Source organism: Nilaparvata lugens, chromosome 14 (genome assembly GCF_014356525.2).
Source record: "Nilaparvata lugens isolate BPH chromosome 14, ASM1435652v1, whole genome shotgun sequence".
In the NCBI taxonomy this organism is placed as follows: Eukaryota; Metazoa; Arthropoda; class Insecta; order Hemiptera; family Delphacidae; genus Nilaparvata; species Nilaparvata lugens.
In genome coordinates, this window is record NC_052517.1 from 22,797,929 (window position 1) to 22,809,137 (window position 11,209).

Here is an 11,209-nt window from a genome sequence, read left to right on the forward strand (position 1 = left end):
ACTTTAGTATTAGGTTTCAGGGAGTAAAGTAAGTACTTTAAACAGTAGGTGGAGGAAAATTATGTTTGACGCCTCATCACGTCTCAACCTACTCAACTGATTCACTTGACATTTTGCATATTGATTCTTAATTAACCGAGGATGGTTATAGGCCTATCTTGAATACTTCGAGATTTTGTTTTGTCGAGTTTTAAAATGGACCTTTGCGGAGCAAATATATAATACAATAATAGTCTGCTCTGAACATTTTACTCTCCCAACGACATTTTACTCTCCCTTTTCGCTTTCCACATCACTAAAAATATTGAATGAGAAAGACTAAGGAATTGTCGAAAACCACAGATTTATTGATAATTAAAAAGACCGGTTTCGGTTATTACACCATTGTCAATCTCTGATAAACCTCTGATAATCTCTGAGTTTATCAGAGATTGACAATGGTGTAATAACCATTACTGGTCTTTTTAATTATCAATAAATCTGTGGTTTTTTGACAATTTCTTAGTCTTTTTCATTCAATATGAATAATTACCACAATATCAATTTCTCAACTACACAAAAAGTTATCAGAGATTGACAATGGTGTAATAACCGAAACCGGTCTTTCCAAGTATCAATAAATCTGTGGTTTTTCGACAATTTCTCAGTCTTTTTCATTCAAAATTAACCCTGAAGAGACACACTGGGGTGTTCACACCGCAGGGATTTTTTACCCTGTTCTGCAGTTGACAATATCAAACAGATGGGAATTTATGCCCAGTCTAAATTAGGTTTGTAGTATTGTCAACTACACTCCACCATTTCCAGTCAGTGATAGCATTCTACAAGGTCACCAGCTCATCTTGTTCTTCGTTTGGGGTGTCTAACACCTCAGAGTGGTAGGTACTTTTTACGTCGGACTTTTATCAAACACTTTTATTACAAAGATTTACTTGTGTTGTCACCACGAATGTGGTATGGGATGATGGATCAGATTGTAATAAATGCTATGATTCTCTACAACTTGAGATTCAAAACAATAAAATGAAGAGACGTGAGTTTTTGATGAAGTTGCCATTGGCAATTCATTCAAACCGGATTAGGAGCTCCAACACTTAGGCGGAACATACGTACTTCTAAAATTAGTATAAATATTGATAAGCAGTGCTTTACTTTTGATTATGTATGCACTTGGAACAAAAATGATTGAGGAATGATGAATTATGGTCTAAGTATTTGTTTTTTTTTCATATTTTTCAAAGAAAAATGCAAAATGAGATTGGGGTGTTCAACACCCCAGTGTGTCTACTGTGTTAGCATGAAATTAGTATAAATATTGATAAGCAGTGCTTTACTTTTGATTTATGTATGCACTTGGAACAAAAATGATTGAGGAATGATGAATTATGGTCAAAGTATTTGTTTTTTTCATATTTTTCAAAGAAAAATGCAGAGTGAAATTGGGGTGTTCAACACCCCAGTGTGTCTACTGTGTTAGCATGAAGTAAGTGTGTCTCTGTAGGGTTAAAAGTAACATCTCACAGACTTTTGAAGCGAATTTTCAATCACTCTGCATAATTTAATTCGTATATTATCATAATAAATGGTGAAATGAATAGATAAATACCATCGCATAGCTTATCCTGACTAGCTGCCCTCTTATAGCAATGGCTTTCGACGGCGGCCGCTAGAGACCTCCTCAGCAGATCCTCACTGCTGGCGGACTGAGCTCCTCCTCCGCCTCCTCCTCTGTCGCCGCAGATCGAGGAGGCACCCGACGCTCCTCCTCCGCCTCTGTCCGAGGATGGAACCCGGTGCTGGGAGGCTGCTCGCTTTAGAGTCTGCAGGAGGTCTTCATGGTAGCCGTTCAAAGATTTTAGCTGGCGTTCCACCTGGATGGAATGAAATATTGATTGATTGAAACTTGAAATTAGAATCGATTAGTTACTCAAGTTTTTGACTCATAGCCGATCAAAGATTTTAGTTGGCGTTCCACCTGGATGGAATGAAATATTGATTGATTGAAACTTGAAATTGAAATCATGTAGTTACTCAAGTTCTTGACTTATAAATCTCAAAGATTTTTGCTGGCGATCCACCTAGATGGAATGAAATATTGATTGATTGAAACTTGAAATTGAAATCATGTAGTTACTCAAGTTCTTGACTTATAAATCTCAAAGATTTTAGCTGGCGTTCCACCTGGATGGAATGAAATATTGATTGAATAAGATGAGGGAGGTGGTAGTGTAATTAAGTCAGTAGGAGAGAAGAGGATGGCGGAGGAAGAGGAGTAGGAGGAGGAGGGGTAGGTAGAGGATGAGGAGGAGTAGTTGAGCGAGAAGAAGAAGGAAAAGGTAGAGTTGGTGAAGGAAAAGGTAGAGTTGGTGAAGGAAGAGGAAAAGATATTTTCCTACAGTTACCATTGAATATGAAAAGTGGGTAATTATGGGTAAAATTGCCTGAATAATGTAGTAGTGTTTGAATGGCGGGGGGCAGCTGTGTGGTGTGTGCTGTGGTGGCACTGTGCTGTCGTTGTCCTTGGTTATAATATATACTTAATAATTAGCGCGTTGTGCTTCGTTGCACCTCTGCTCACTATAGCAGCCACAGCAGTCACTGTTGCCAACTTAATTTTGATTTTGCTGCACTGGTGCTCCATATAACCTACTAACTATTTTGCGTTGTCATGCTGCAAATCTGGAGTACGCAAAGTACTCACTTTGCGCACTAGTGCGGAAAAGTGATTCTTTGCAGCCTGCAATCAGTGCACAAATGGTCACTTTTCAGGGTATCTGTAGGAAAAATATATTTTCCTACAATTACGTTGAAAAGTGGCCATTGCTGCACTGATTACAGAACGCAAAGAATCACTTTTCCGCTCTAGTGCGGGAAAAAGTTTTCCTGCACTCCAGATTTGCAACATGGCAACACAAAATAGTTGGTGGGCTATATGGAGGATTAGTGCACGAAAACAGAAATTAAGTTGGTAACAATGACTGCGGTTAGATTAAGATAAGAATCATTACAATGGCTACCCTACATTTATGATAAAATCCCAATCTAGAAATCCAAAACAAGAATAATGTTTATCTTAATCATAATTAAATAATCATCATTACAAATTCTCATCATTGAATAATAAATAATAGTTCTTTTCTATTGATAATTATTATTTTAACTGCAAGCAATGAGAAAAGTAGCAAATATACATTATAAAATTCGAATTTTGAGGTTAAATGATTACCGTTCGATATCCATATAAATAAAAAAACATAACAATACTACAATAAATATTCTCTGTTGTCTATGTTATTTTTATAAATATTTTTCAGTTTACTTTGAGAATTTTTCTCGGTAATTCGAGCAAAAGTCTGAATTTCTGAATCCTGTTTCTGTAGTTTTTAGCTGGATGAAACAAACTTAGGTACGATTCTTCCCGCTAGGTCGTGCGCTTGTCGGTTCAGCCATCTTGTTGTGTTCAGCCATCTTGCAGCCATCTTGCAGCTCAGTTCAGCCAATCAGCTGTTGGCGTGTATTTTGAATGAAAATTTTTTGTTCTATCTGTTTTTTTTTTCTGATTCTTGAATGAATAAAAATGAGAACTTTGGCTGAGAATTTTAAACTTCAATTGGATTATCAATTTTCAAATGAATTAAGGTTGTTATTAATAACAGTATCACACACACAAACATTTGATGGATTTCAGCCATCATTTTACCCATGATTACCAACTTTTCATATTCAATGGTAACTGTAGGAAAAATTTGATGTGAAATACGTGCGCAAAGTTCCTCTGCTGCACTCAACAAACCATTCCGCCCTCGCCTACGGCTCGGGCATAAACGTTTCTTTCGGTGCAGCAAACTGTCACTTTGCGCACTAGTTGCACAAATAACTATTTCATATCATATACAGTTCAATAATTATTTTCTTAGTCTATATTGTGTAAATTCATCTATAATGTTGCTGTATTGTAAGCTATTGTATGTAAGTGTATAAGCCAGTATATATTGTAAATCTACATAAATAAAGTACTCAATCAATCAATCAATCAATTCTTCTCACAGCCTCCAACTTCTCATAGAGCATTGTTCTTGGCATTCTTTTCCCCATCATTCTTACCACGAGTCAATAAAGGGTACTACAAGTTTGTATATTGTTTCTATTAATTTGTACAAAAGTAGCTCATATAATTGAAGTTTAGTGTTCTCAGAAAAAAGACAATATATGATATTTACCTCTGAAATAGCACCTCCCTCCCGCATCATATCAGACCCCAGGTTATTGTCTGACTGAGACAATATTTCCAGATTGTCCGATTGGGAGTCCATCTCCGACGACCATTTATCCTTCATGTAGGGGTCACCGTAGGGGCACGACTTTTTCAAAATGCCCTTTTCGGGCAATTTCGAAAGATTGTTAGAAGCCAGACCGATTATCGACACCGATTCTGCTTCTTCTCCTGCGGACAGAGCACAAAGAGGAATCAATGAAGAGGAGAGAATGAGAGAATTCAGAATTCTTGATTACTAACTGCATCATAATAAAGGAAAGAACTGGCTTATACAGGTAGGGGATAGGAAATTGACGAACGACGCATCATCACATCTCAACTCATTAACTTGACATTTCGCAAATAGATTCTCAATTATTTACCGAGGATGGTTATAGACCTATTTTAAATTCTTGAAGACTCCAGTTGGTCAAGTTTTCAGTCAGCCAAGTTTTTAATTCGATCATTGTGGAGCACTGCAAAACCTGCTAATTTGTTTTTCAATTTCATATTCTTTATTCAACAAAACAAGCATATAATATACAACATATTTGTTGATCGCCCATATGGACCTCATGGGTCTATATTTATTTCAGATATGATATATATATATATATATATATATATATATATATAGATATATATATATATATATATATATATATATACCATACATATGAATTGATAAAAACAATATAGAACTCTCAAAAAGTACAAACTCTAATAAAAAAGTATCCTTTTTATTCAAATTATTTTTGAAGATTTAAAATAAAAAGGGTATTACAAGTTTTATATTGTTTTTATTAATTTGAATAAAGTATCCTCAAGTGAAATAATTTTATACTATATACTATACTACTGTATAAAAACTTTATAAACAACTATATAGAATTAATTATACTGGTTACCCTATCCCAGTTAACGTTTTATTAATTATCCTTATTGAACTAATATAAACTTATATTCTGATCTCTGTTGTAATGTTAGAAATATGATTTTAGAAAATATATTATGATCTAATAATAATCAATATATTATTTCACCTGAATGCATAGGTTCCTCCTCGCTCCCGGAGCCCAACCCTAATCGCTGCATTTTATGCATTTTGTGCTCCCTGAATTTCACAAAAAGCAAACATTAATACACAAATGTCACATTGAAAATTGATTCAAAGAAGTGGCTGACCGACAAATATTGATTAATTCACATACTGAGGCCTTAATTTGCAGAAATTCCTAACATTTCTGTTTATAGTGTGAATTTTATTTATCCATTTATTTATTCATTGTACAAAACACTACAATCATAATATAATTATGACATTGTAGGAAAAACTAGGCTGAGCCTGTAGTATTTCTCTCCAAAAAGTTTGAAAGAATGTTTATGTTGTCCAAAGATTGAGTTTATGATTTAACCTTCCTTTGGTCGCGCCCTACTCAATCACACGAGTAGTCGCGTGTTGTATTTTGTACAACATCCAATTTCCCACGTGTTATGTACTCTGTTTACTGTCAAAACATATTGATTGATTGTATAATTACTTTTCCATCTTTATGGATTATTTTACGCCTATGAACATTTGGTTGATTATCATTTCATAGCCCAATAAGGTACACCAAGCAAAGCCATCAATTCTGTGTTATTTGTTCGTTTACAGTCGCCGTATACAGTCTTCCCCTATCTTATGCACTGTGGCGACTAAATGACACCTAAAGACTGAACCATTGCTCGGTTGACACTGCAACTCAGTGGAGTGATGGGGGGTAAGTTTTGGAATGCATAGGTGACTCATTCACTGACACCACCCCATTCAATAGTTTTGTGCAGCAAAAAAGACTAAGAAATTGTCAAAAACCATAGATTTATTGATACTTAGAAAGACCAGTTTCGGTTATTACACCATTGTCAATCTCTGATAAACTCATTACTAACTATACTATTACTCATAAAATATTTCTGAGTTTATCAGAGATTGACAATGGTGTAATAACCGAAACCGGTATTTCTAATTATCAATAAATCAGTGATTTTTGACAATTTCTTAGTCTTTTTCATTCAATATGAATAATTACCACAATATCAACATCTCAACTACACAAAATCACTAAAAATACTTCACATTGACAACCCCAATGTAAACGCTGGTGAACAATATAGCATAAAATCATTGTGAATATTGAATGAAAAAGACTAAGATATTGTCAAAAAACCACTGATTTATTGAAATTAGAAAGACCGGTTTCGGTTATTACACCATTGTCAATCTCTGATAACATTCTTGATTAAACATTCGATTAAGTTTATCAGAGATTGACAATGGTGTAATAACCGAAACCGGTCTTTCTAATTATCAATAAATCAGTGGTTTATTGACAATTTCTTAGTCTTTTTCATTCAATATGAATAATTACCACAATATCAACATCTCAACTACACAAAATCACTAAAAATACTTCACATTGACAACCCCAATGTAAACGCTGGTGAACAATATAGCATAAAATCATTGTGAATATTGAATGAAAAAGACTAAGATATTGTCAAAAAACCACTGATTTATTGAAATTAGAAAGACCGGTTTCGGTTATTACACCATTGTCAATCTCTGATAAACATTCTTGATTAAACATTCGATTAAGTTTATCAGAGATTGACAATGGTGTAATAACCGAAACCGGTCTTTCTAAGTATCAATAAATCTGTGCTTTTTGACAATTTCTTAGTCTTTTTCATTCAATATGAATAATTACCACAATATCAACTCCTCAACTACACAAAATCACTAAAAATACTTCACATTGACAACCTCATGTAAACGCTGGTGAACAATATAGCATAAAATCATTGTGAATATCATAGAAACAAATTGTAAAATACTCATGTAGATAAAATGTGGAAATCTATGATATTTTTCATGGAGAGTGGAAAAATTGAACCAGGTGTAGGTAGTCTATACTCTTCTTTGGAACTCTGTAACATATACTGATATGTGAAAAAGGTTACATAACATGTCATGGAAATATAGGAATGCGTGTTCTATTTTGTAAAAAATATAATATAATATTCTAGAAGCTGATGATATATCAAGTCATGCTTTCATGCAATGATGAGTCACACTGTTTAATATATTATATAATATATATGTTCAATATAGATGGAACATTGTAGAAACCAAATTGGAAATTTGTAATCATATGGAACATTGAAACTATAGTCAGGTCCACGTAAAAATGGCAGTATTCGATTAACATTGGTGTTGCTATCCTTGTCTATCATTCCACAAAGCAGATAGCAAATGTATCAAATCATAGTGTTGTGTGTCAAGTTGAGATGATACTGTATCATATTGTGTTGATACTGTATCATGTTGTAGTTGTTCTTGTTCTATAGTGAGGTCCACATTATAATGGCAGTATTTGATTAACATTGGTGTTGCATTCCTTGTCTATCATTCAACAAAGCAGATAGCGAATGTATCAAGTCATAGTGTTGTGTATCAAGTTGAGAGTATACTGTATCATATTGTGTTGATACTGTATCATGTTGTAGTTGTTCTTGTTCTATAGTGAGGTCCACGTTATAATGACAGTGTTTGATTAGCAATGGTAACGAGAATTATCGAAAGTCTATTGTCTAATAAGACTTTCTTATAATAAGTCTCGTTTCTAGCAAAGAAACGAGAATTATTTTAAACGAGAATGAACAGTTGATATTACATCAATAAACCTGTTTCAGCTACCGTCTATAGAAGACAAATTGCTATCCTTGTCTATCATTCCACAAAGCAGATACCGAATGTATCAAATCATAGTTTTGTGTATCAAGTTGAAATGATACTGTATCATATTGTGTTGATACTGTATCATGTTGTGATAGTTCTTGTTCTATAGTGAGGTCCACGTTATAATGACAGTATTTGATCAACTTTGGTGTTGCTATCCTTGTCTATTATTCAACAAAGCGGATAGCGCTATCTCTTTCTCGATTTGCTCTGTTGCCGGATCGTCTTTTAACAATGTAGAATCAATAATAAATTGAAGGTATATTTCATCGTAATCATGAACGTTCATTATGGAAACATTGAAAAGTATAGTATAGTTTCTTGCGTATTAGAATATGATTGATTATTTTAAACGAGAATGAACAGTTAATATTACATCAATAAACCTGTATCAGCTACCGTCTATAGAAGGCATCGACAAAACAGAGGATAGGCAACGTTTTTCTCCTATCTTTATCCACTGCCATTATAACGTGGACCTCACTATAGAACATTTGAGAACAAAAATGGGAATTTGTTTCATTGTTAATGTTGAAATAATGAGAATTTTCCCTGTCCGGCAGAATAGTGTTTTATTTACATAGGAAGGGAAGGGAGAATAGAATAGAATAGAATAGAATAGAATAGAATAGAATAGGATAGGATAGGATAGGATAGGACAGAATAGGATAAAATAGGATAGAATAGAATAGATTAGAATAAAATAGAATAGAATAGGATAGAATAGAATGGAATAGGATAGAATAGAATAGAATAGAATAGAATAAAATAGAATAGAATAGGATAGGATAGGATAGGACAGAATAGGATAAAATAGGATAGAATAGAATAGAGTAGAATAAAATAGAATAGAATAGAATAGAATAACATGGAGTGTTCAAACATTACATGTATGGGAATGATATAATTATGATATTACACTGGTACATAATTATATGAAATATCATAGAAATCATAGGTTTTTTTCATTTCTGTATACAAGAGCTGAGATTCATGATTTATTGGAATGCAGGAAACTAGAGATGAAAAATCACTATAGAGAGGTCCACGTAATAATGGCAGAATTTGATTAACATTGGTGTTGAAAAATTTATTCCCAATATTACAAACCACCCCAAAATATGTTCAAATAAATTATTTTGAGTTTTTAGTCTTCCTAAACACATATTTTGTTAACCAAATATCTCCATTAGTGCTGTAGTGAGGTCCACGTTATAATGGCAGTATTCGATTAACATTGGTGTTGCTATCCTTGTCTATCATTCCACAAAGCAGATAGTGAATGTATCAAATCATAGTGTTGTGTATCAAGTTGAGATGATACTGTATCATATTGTGTTGATACTGTATCATTTTGTGGTTGTTCTTGTTCTATAGTGAGGTAGGCTACATGTTATAATGGCAGTATTCGATTAACATTGATGTTCCTATCCTTGTCTATCATTCCACAAAGCATACAGCGCTATCCTCTACCACTCCTGGCAAGGTCTATAAATACAGGTCATGACACAATCCCGTGATGCATTGCAAAATCGCCATTTTATGGGGTTCTAGTTCATCAATTTTCAAATTTATCAGCTGTTATCATTATAGATTGAACAACATGATGTGTTATTTTGTTATATTGTTCAAGTGATATTGCTTGGCTTTGAATTGTAAAATAATTCTTCCCACAGAATAAAAATTAATATTTTGATTCCAACTAGGAACTGAATTGTTTTTATTTTTGGATTGAGAACTTGAAACACTTTTTGAGGTTAGCCTTTTGTCCCAATGCCTTATGAATCATAACAAGTTACAAGAATAATTTTTAATAATACGAAAATGTATTATTGAACCATTAATTATTTAAATTTTATTATTAAAAAATCGAAAACCTAAATTTACATTTAATCTGAACCAGAATATTGTTTTCAAAAAGCAAAATGCATGATTTTGTTATAAGCAGATTGGATTTTCAAATTTACCGCCTTCAAGACCCCACATAATGGCCGCTCCATAAGGAACACGAGTGTCATGACCTGTATTTATAGACCTTGCTGGAATTTTTAAAACAATATTCTGGTTCAGATATGAATTCAGGTTTCCGATTTTTTAATAAAGAAATTTCAATGATAAATGGTTCAATAATTCATTTTGTCATTATCAAAAATTATTCTTATTCTTGTAACTTTCTATGATTCATAAGGCATTGGGACAAAAGGCTAACCTCAAAAAGAGTTTGAAGTTCCCAACCATTCTGAAGATCAAAAATTCAGTTCCCAGTTGGAATCTAAATATTATTATTCTGTGAGACGAATTTATTTCACAATTCAAAGCCAAGCAATATCCCTTGAACAATATAACAAAATGACACATCATGTTGTTCAATCTATAATGATTACAGCTGATGAATTTGAAAATTGGTGAACTAGAACCCCATAAAATGGCGATTTTGCAATGCATCACGGGATTGTGTCATGACCTGTATTTCAAAGACCTTGCCTCTGCACTGTTGCCACATCGTTTTCCAACAATGTAGAAATGAAATCAATTGGGAAATATCAATCCTTAATTTCAAAAATTCATTATTGAGAGATATATATTTCCTTGACAAATAAAATATAATTGATTGTATTGATTGGAAAGGAAACAATCATTAATTGTATCAATCATGAAAAATCACTACACAATTGTAAAGCTGTGTTTACACCAAAGTTATTAACATAATTAATAACAAATTATAACATAATTAACAAAGTTAATAACTCAATCCATACAGATTCTATAAGATTGATTATAACTTATCATACACATGATGATCAAATGTGTTTGTTTATTCATTTATTTATTTATTCGTTGATATAATTATAAATGATATGAATATGATCGGGATAGAACAACAGGCATAGCCCAAAACTATTCTGTTCCCAAATTTTGATAAATAATGAAGTGTCCGAAAAAATAGGTTAATATGTTCTTACTGAGGAAATTTAAAGTTCAAAGTTCTGTCCAAGAATATAATATTAGCTATAAATTTTGAATTTAGAATGATTAAAATACCAAATTATAGTCAAATTTTGCACTTAATATCACCGCACTTTGAATAAATTAAGTTATTTCAGAAAATTTTGAAGCCAAAAATATACACACAACTTTCAACTAGGCACAGCTGTTACAAACTCTGTTTAATC